General features: G+C 33.9%; 1 protein-coding gene across 1 annotated transcript in view; it reads right to left on the bottom strand.

Moving 5' to 3' along the window:
* The window catches only part of LOC117172902 (protein unc-79 homolog), a 1,455,529-nt gene that overhangs the window by 1,141,278 nt on the left and 306,150 nt on the right, over nucleotides 1-8,101 (bottom strand). The window lies entirely within an intron of this gene.

The raw sequence follows: 8,101 nt of genomic DNA, 5'->3' as shown, positions 1-8,101 counted from the left end.
CGCTAAACTTCCCAGGAAACAATAAACGGTTGGCCTCGTTTCAATCGTATTTCAAGTCGTATGAAAGTTGTATCTCAAAGAAGAATGACATATTGCGGACGATAGATTAGAGGTACCAGTGAATCGGAGAAGTGATTATTTTACGATTCACCAAGACATATTTTGTTATCGATTAAAAAAAGACGGTTAATCGTAATAATACTATTGGGATCCGCTGCGCTTGAATACGCCATTTATTTTTTCAATGTGCCCAAAATGTGAACTCGCGAAACCATGAGGTAGGATTTTGAAGATGCATTTTAATTTGAGCTTAGTAACCATTTTTTAATTATTTCGCATAGTTTAAAATACTCAGTGGATGAAAACAATTATTAAGATTTATTGGAAACTAATTGTTACGCATGTGTAATTTTCATCGTATACAACGATAAAACAAGATTTATGTTAAAACTGTTTTAGTAAAAAAAAAATCATTATTTTAGTATATTATATATGTTTGAACAAATTATAAGCTTCAATTAACCTATCTTGACATAAAAGTGAACCTATAATACATTTTTATTTATTTATACATGAAATATTTACGATCTAAAAAATTATAACCTAAAACTTAGGATGGAATTCATATTTCATTTCTGATCGTCTATAATTAATATTTTTTTATATTTTGAATCAAAGATTTTGCTATATGCAATAACTAAAGTTCATTTTAGCTGAGGTGTGTTAAAACTTATATGATATAATAAATTAATTATTTTCTTGACAAATACATTTTTAACAGTAAATGTGCTTTTTTACTGAATACGATAAAAATTTTAGATTGAACACTTAGTTTCCGAAAAATATTAATTTTTTGTATTCACTTATTGTACTAAATAATTCATCGGACATCATCAAACCTTAATTGTATGATGCAGATTCGAATCTGTATAAGGAAACCCGTACTTTTCCATTCAGTTTGACATCCTTCAAACCACATTTCATTGAGACCTTGAAACGATTCATGCGTTTCTTCTGTTAATCGTAAATCACGAATTGAACTTAATTTAGTTTTTTGAGGTTATGTTCTCCTATTCAGAATGTCGTAAAACTCAAGAACGACCCTACCGATAGAAATCTCTGAGTATTCTCGAGCGAAACAGTCTGGCCCATGAGTCTATAAGCAGAGTCGATTTGAATGATATAGTTTCTGAGATAGTCTGAGATTATACTTAATTATACTTATAACTTATATACAAATATACAATTTTCTAGTTGGATTAAGAAATTTGGTCTTTTTTGGCGTATCTCATTCCATTTACGAGAAACGTTGTATTAATTCCAATTTTAAGCATTTAAAAAAAGATAGATATCTGAAATCATCAAAACTGGTAGATTCCGAATTATTATGTTTTAGGCTGTTAACTATGACATAAAAAAAATCTACTTCTAAATTTTAATCCGAAAGCTTAACAAAGGACCCTTGAGTGTCGGCTGCTCTATTGATATCGCCTCTCTGCTTGTTATTATGATCGAATTCTTATTTCAATTTCAGCCTCTCTGCTTGTTATTTATGATCGCATTCCTATTTCAATTTCGGAAAGGACATTTGAAAGCCTTTAAAACGGGCGATTTCCATTTCATCGCGGTGTACCTGCTCGTCTTACCCTCTCTACTCGACTTCTCCTCACGTCCCTGACTGAGCGAGATTACTATGCCGGGCTTTGCCAGCGGGGGGCCCCTTTGCCATAATGAGGCATTAAATGCCATACATAAAAATGTTATGGTACATATTAGTTTGTTTTGATCCTGACTAGATAGCATTAGGGAATTTAATACTCATCCGGTGGAAGTAATGCTCTTATATTTTTCATATTATAATCTACTATAATAAGTATATTCATTTTAATTCTATTCCTTCGAAAGTGAAGTTTAATTTTCTTTTAATAAATTGCCCTTGTGTTCAATACACTAGTGTGGCCCTTGTTTTTTAAAATTCTTTTTTTTTCAACCCCTAGTTCTGTTCGATTGCCCAAGAATCGACCATCATTTTTAATATTATAAAATTAATATGCTTGTCTATATGTGTATGTGTATACTAAATAGCTTATATTGTGTACTGTTTTCTTAAGGATTCGTCTTTCTGGTTTAAAAATTCAAGTACTTGATTTCAAGTATAATATTCTTCTAGGAAGTTGGGTAAAAATCCGTATATTCTATTAAATTGTCAACAGGCGAATTTTCTACTAAATAAACAGATGCATTTTTCAACTATTCTACGGAAAATTCCATAATGCTATCTAGTCAGGGTCAAAACAAACTAATACCTGCCATAACTTAGTCTAATTTCCATATTTTAATTGCAAATTACATATCGTTGGAATCGCAAAAAAACATAGATTCCGAATATAATATTTTTAATTTGCTGATTGCAAAACTATAACATTTTTATGTATGGCATTTTATGCCTCATTAGGACAAAAGGCCCCCCGTTGGCAAAGCCCGGCTCAGCAATCTCGCTCAGTCAGGGACGTGAGGAGAAGTCGAGTGGAGAGGGTAAGACGAGCAGGTACACCGCGATGAAATGGATACTGCCCTTTAAAACATTTAAAAGAGCTATCTGGACCTTTCAATATATGTATCTAAGTGCCTGCGGATAATTTCTCTGAGCTTCTCTGACCCTAGAGAATCTTTAAAATATACTCAGAGATTTCTATCGGTAGGGAAGTGCATCTCCGAATTTAAATTGGCAGATTTAATTAATTCCAAATAGCTGACCAATTCAAAGAGTCATAAAAGAATTCAAATGCAACATTGTCAATCTGGAATTTTAAGATACACATTTCAAAACGCATTTTAAGATACACATTTCAAAACGCATTTCAAGATACACATTTTGGCAGTTGCAACAATTCAAATTCTTAAAACGTTCGCATAGAATATGTGCTAAACTACCTGGTGCACGACCCGCTGAGCCCGGATCGTGGACTCACTATTTCGAAATGTTCTCATTATTCATAAAATGTAAATTTTGAAAAAGTTCCTGTAAAATACGCCATGCAAACTTTTTTCACGCGGGTTTTTAAAGAAATTGCACAAAGTCTAATAAAAGAAATATTTATCCACCAATCCTTTCTAAATAGTGAGGAAAATTTAGTAGATTGGTCCCATCTTCGAAAATTTTGCCAAAGTTCAATTTATTCCAAATCCCATTCTACCGTCGGCGTAGCATGACAGAAGAGCCATTAGCCATGCCTGAACCATCTTTGAAAACTATGGAACGACCGTGTGACAACCGTGGGTGAACATTTTCCTATTTTAGGAAATGATTTCTCTGGAGGTCATCTCAAAATTTTGTTTGATTAACCTCTGCAATTAATTAGAGATTCGCTGAGGATAGGAATTGATCAGAAATAAATGTAGAAGCGAAATTTGAGGCCATAATATTTATTCCAATTTTTGTAGAAATTATTCTATATATTAATAAAGTTTATAGGTATTTTTTTATTTTAGAAAATATCTTCGCTGGACGTCATCTCAAAATCTGGTTTGATCAACCACTAAAATAAATTAGAAACTCGCTCAGGATAGGAATGTAGCAGAAATAAATGTAGACGCTTGCAATCCGCATTGATGAAGGAAGTTTCCTATAGGATTTCAAATGCGCTCATATGCGCCATCAAATTTTTTGAAAATCTTTAAAATTGCCTAAGATATAGAGGTAACAAAATGTTATAAAGTGATGACCAACCCGAATAAAAGTTTGCAATCAATCCGCATTGATGGAGTGACTTTCCTATGGGGTTTCAAATTCGCTCAGAGGCACTACTTTCAAAACTAATAAAAACAATAATCAACATTTCAATTGACACTTGCTACCGATAAACTACCCGATGATATCTCCACATAACCTAAATTGCAATAAAAAAGTTTATAATGATCTTTTCAGACAGTATTTCAAATGCGCTCATATGCGCTACTTTTAGAATTGACAAAAAACCATAATAAACCCCCAGAAAACCACTTGCCACGATCCACTGCCCGATCATATCTCCAAATAAATAAAATTGCAGCATACAAATTTATTATTTTCTCATCGCATAGGATTTCAAACGCCCTCATATGCGCCACTTTCGAAATTGACAAAAAAACATAATCAACCCCCTTATTTTCAATTGTTATCGGTCCACCACCCGATGATATCTCCAAATAACTTTAATTGCAAAATAAAAATTTATAATTATCTCTTTGTCTAGGATCTCAAAGGCGCTCATATGCGCCACTTTCAAGATTGACAAAAAACTATAATCAACCCCCTCACTACCACTTGTTACGATCCACTTTTCGATTATGTCTCCAAATAACTTAAATTGCATTATAAAAATTTATAATGATCTCTTCAGATAGGATTTCAAATGCCCTCATATGCGCTACTTTAAAAATTGAAAACCCCCATAATTAAACCCCTCACTACCACTTGTTACGATCCACTTTTAGATGATATCTCGAAATAACTTAAATTGCACAATAAACATTCATAATGATCTCTTCGTGTAGGATTTCAAATGCGCTCATATGCGCCACATTCAAAATGGACAAAAAAACATAATCATCCCCCTCATTACCACTTCTTACAATTCACTATACAATGATATCTCCAAATAACTAAAATTGCAAAATAGAAAATTATAACGATCTGTTCGTCTAGGATTTCAAATGCGCTCATATGCGCCAATTTCAAAATTAACAAAAACCCATAATCAGCCCCCTTACTAACACTTGTTACGATCCACTTTATGATTACGTCTCCAAATAACTAAAATTGCAGTATACAAATTTCTAATTGTATGAATTTTATAAAAATATTATAATTATTTATTTATAAGCGTAAGAAGTGTTAATGAAGGGGTTATTTATGGGTTTTTGTCAGTTTTGAAAGTGGCGCACATGAGCTCATTTGAAATCCTACACAAAGTATAATTTATATACTTTATATACTTTTATATATATACTTTATATATATACATATATATACTTTATATATATATATATATATATACTTTATAAAGTATATATACTTTTATATATACTTTATATACTTTATATACTATAATTTATTTGCAGATATCATCGGATAGTGGATCGTAACAATTGGTAGTGGGGCTGTTGATTATGAGTTTTTGTTAATTTTGAAAGTGGCGCATATAAGCGCATTTGAAATCCTAAACGAAGAGATCATTATAAATTTTTATTATGCAATTTAAGTTATTTCGAGATATCATCGGATAGTTAATCGTAACAAGTGGTAGTGAGGGGGATGATTATGGGTTTTTGTCAATTTCTAAAGTGGCGAATATAAGCGCATTTGAAATCCCAAACGAAGGGATCATTATAAATTTTCATTTTGTAATATTAGTTATTTGGAGATGTTATCGGATAGTGAATCATAAGAAGTGGTAATGAGGGGAATGATTATGGTTTTTTGTAAATTTCGAAAGTGGCACATATAAGCGCATTTGAAATCATATTCGAAGAGATCATTATAAATTTTTATTTTGCAACTTTAATTATTTGGAGACATCATTGAGTAGTGGATCGATATCAATTGGAAATAAGGGGGATTATTATGGTGTTTTGTCAATTTCGAAAGTAGCGCATATGAGCGCATTTGAAATCTTAGACGAAGAGATCATTATAAATTTTTATACTGCAATTTAAGTTATTATTAATAAGTAATGATTGTTCAATTATTAATAAGTAATTATTGTTTAAAGTATTATTACCGACACTGTGAGTAATAAGCATACAAACCACAAAACATTTCTTTGGTAAAGAATAATTAATCAAAAGTATAATAAGCATGCCGGGCCGATTTGTCATTATTTCGAGGTTATGTTCAGATTCACCTTTTTGTCCTCATCGCTGTAAGTAAATTTAGGTAACATCCATTAAAAGTTTTTGCATGTAATATTTTATTAACTTTATTTTAAACAGATCCTTTTTGTTCATAACATACCTTTTTGATGCCGCAAATAAACGTTAGACGCAATTCACTCTTCGCCTACTGGAAGCGCAGAATATTATTACTATTTTATAGTATTTGTCACAAAGCAGTTATTCCATAATATAATTGTCACAGAAAAAAATGGATGTTTACTTCTCAGTCCACATGTTTAAATTCATTATGAAATAAACACTTTTATTATTTGTAATTACTACATGAAATATCATATATTTTTTGAAAGTTTTATCCATTAGAAGTTTCGAAGGCAACCATGGAAACTATGATTAACTTGACCCGAAGATGCACGGACTTGACCGAATGGCCGATCCGAATGCAACTGTAAAGGGGCGAAATTTGAAAATATCCGTGTACAATGGCTTCTCCCCTGCTTTTGTACATTTCGGGTAGATTTCAAGTTCTCCATACATGTAAGCCCCAGCGTGTCCACCCTGTAGAACCTTACTAATTGCTTGTATTTTTGATGTGCAATCTTCTAATTCATATATACATACTAAGTTTCAATTTGTTTTGAACACTTTAATCAAACTCTTACTTAAATTTGTCAATAATTTATTTACGTATTTGAAATTTTGATATGTTCAAATAAAGTTACAATATGCTTTTAGCATTAAAAAAGTTTTCTTTTCTCCCCATGATTGTACTGATTTATTAGTTAAAAAACCGAATGAGCTAGGACCAGCGAATTACTGTGTCGCTGAGTAAAACAGTGAATATCCGCTGATTCGCAGGAGTATACTTATAGCTGACTAAATCAGCGTACATGCGCTGCCAATCAGTACACTTTCGCTGGTTCATATTTAGAGAGTACTATGTATATAAGTAAAGTTTAAGTTAGTTACCTCAGCGAATGTGAGTTCTACAGTGTTATGTATACTCTAACAAAGTTACAAGCACCCCGCAACCGTACGGCCCTGCCGGCTCAGAAGAAGAAGTGGGGAACAACACCCCAGTCCTTATTACCGCAATCCTACTCTGAAGACAGTCTTGTTTTGTGCTGCCTTTCCGGCTGTGAGTCAACCCATTCGAACATTTCTGAGTACACCTCTTTTAAGTTCTCCAATAAGACGCCCCATTACACCTGGACGCGATCATCATCGAGGTGCGCATCGCCCGGGTACCATTCAAGTTCGCTTGCCCGCTCTTGGCTTCGTTGCCCGGTTTGGGCTTGTGAGATTTTTGCGACTCTTGGAGTCAACCGACTGTAAGTTTGTTTTAAATAAACCTTATTTTTTATTTAAATTGTTACCAATTATTGACTTCATTCATTATTCTCGTATTCCAAAAGCTAATCCTTCCTATAATTTGCGAGATCCCTCACAAATTTCGCGCCCAGCTGGAAAAACCCATAATCCCCAAAATCCTAAGTCGAGAAGATGTCAAATTAATGATGAATGTTGAAAATCAAACTTAATTTTGCATGTGTGCTTGTAAGCTTGTCATGACAGAGGGACGTCTAGGGAAGACCTAGTCATTTCATGCCATATATCATGTCTTGTACCATGTCGTGTATCATTTTTGTTTCATGTCAGTGGGCTAGACAGCATTGGGAAATATTGAAAAAATTATCACGATTGCTCGTTCTTTGATAGCTACACGCGTGCGACAGAGCAAAAATATCTTTGGATCGAGGCATCCGTGAATTAGACATTAATGGAACGTTACACGTGTTTTCTTAAAGTTAATGATTCCAACGGAGCTATGTACCTTGATCTGCGCTTCCTTGTATTTGAGTGATGTTCATTGGCCACGCTGCGCGTCTGAACTTGATTTTTAAATACGTTCGCGAACTAGAGCCAATGAGCGCCGCACAGTTCAAGCTGGGAAAACCTTCCGGATAAATTACTTTAGAGTGGCCATTAAGACGACCTTGCTTTCTCCCTAACAAACATGACCCTTTTGACGTGTCAATACCCGGGGAAGGAAGAGAGTTGTAAACTCACACCTGGCGCATCTGCGATGGAAGGCTTCCCTATCAAGTGCCAGGCCCGTGAGTCGGAGTCACTGCGCGTCAGGACTCTTCTGTCTCTCTCTCTTTTCTCTCTCTCTTCCCTAAGCGTGGAAAGCGGCCAGCGGTCGCCAACTACGTGTTCGACGCGT

This window comes from Belonocnema kinseyi, chromosome 5, assembly GCF_010883055.1.
Source record: "Belonocnema kinseyi isolate 2016_QV_RU_SX_M_011 chromosome 5, B_treatae_v1, whole genome shotgun sequence".
Lineage (NCBI taxonomy): Eukaryota > Metazoa > Arthropoda > Insecta > Hymenoptera > Cynipidae > Belonocnema > Belonocnema kinseyi.
The sequence above is the reverse complement of the archived record's forward strand: the minus strand, read 5'-3'. Positions and strand labels throughout refer to the sequence as shown.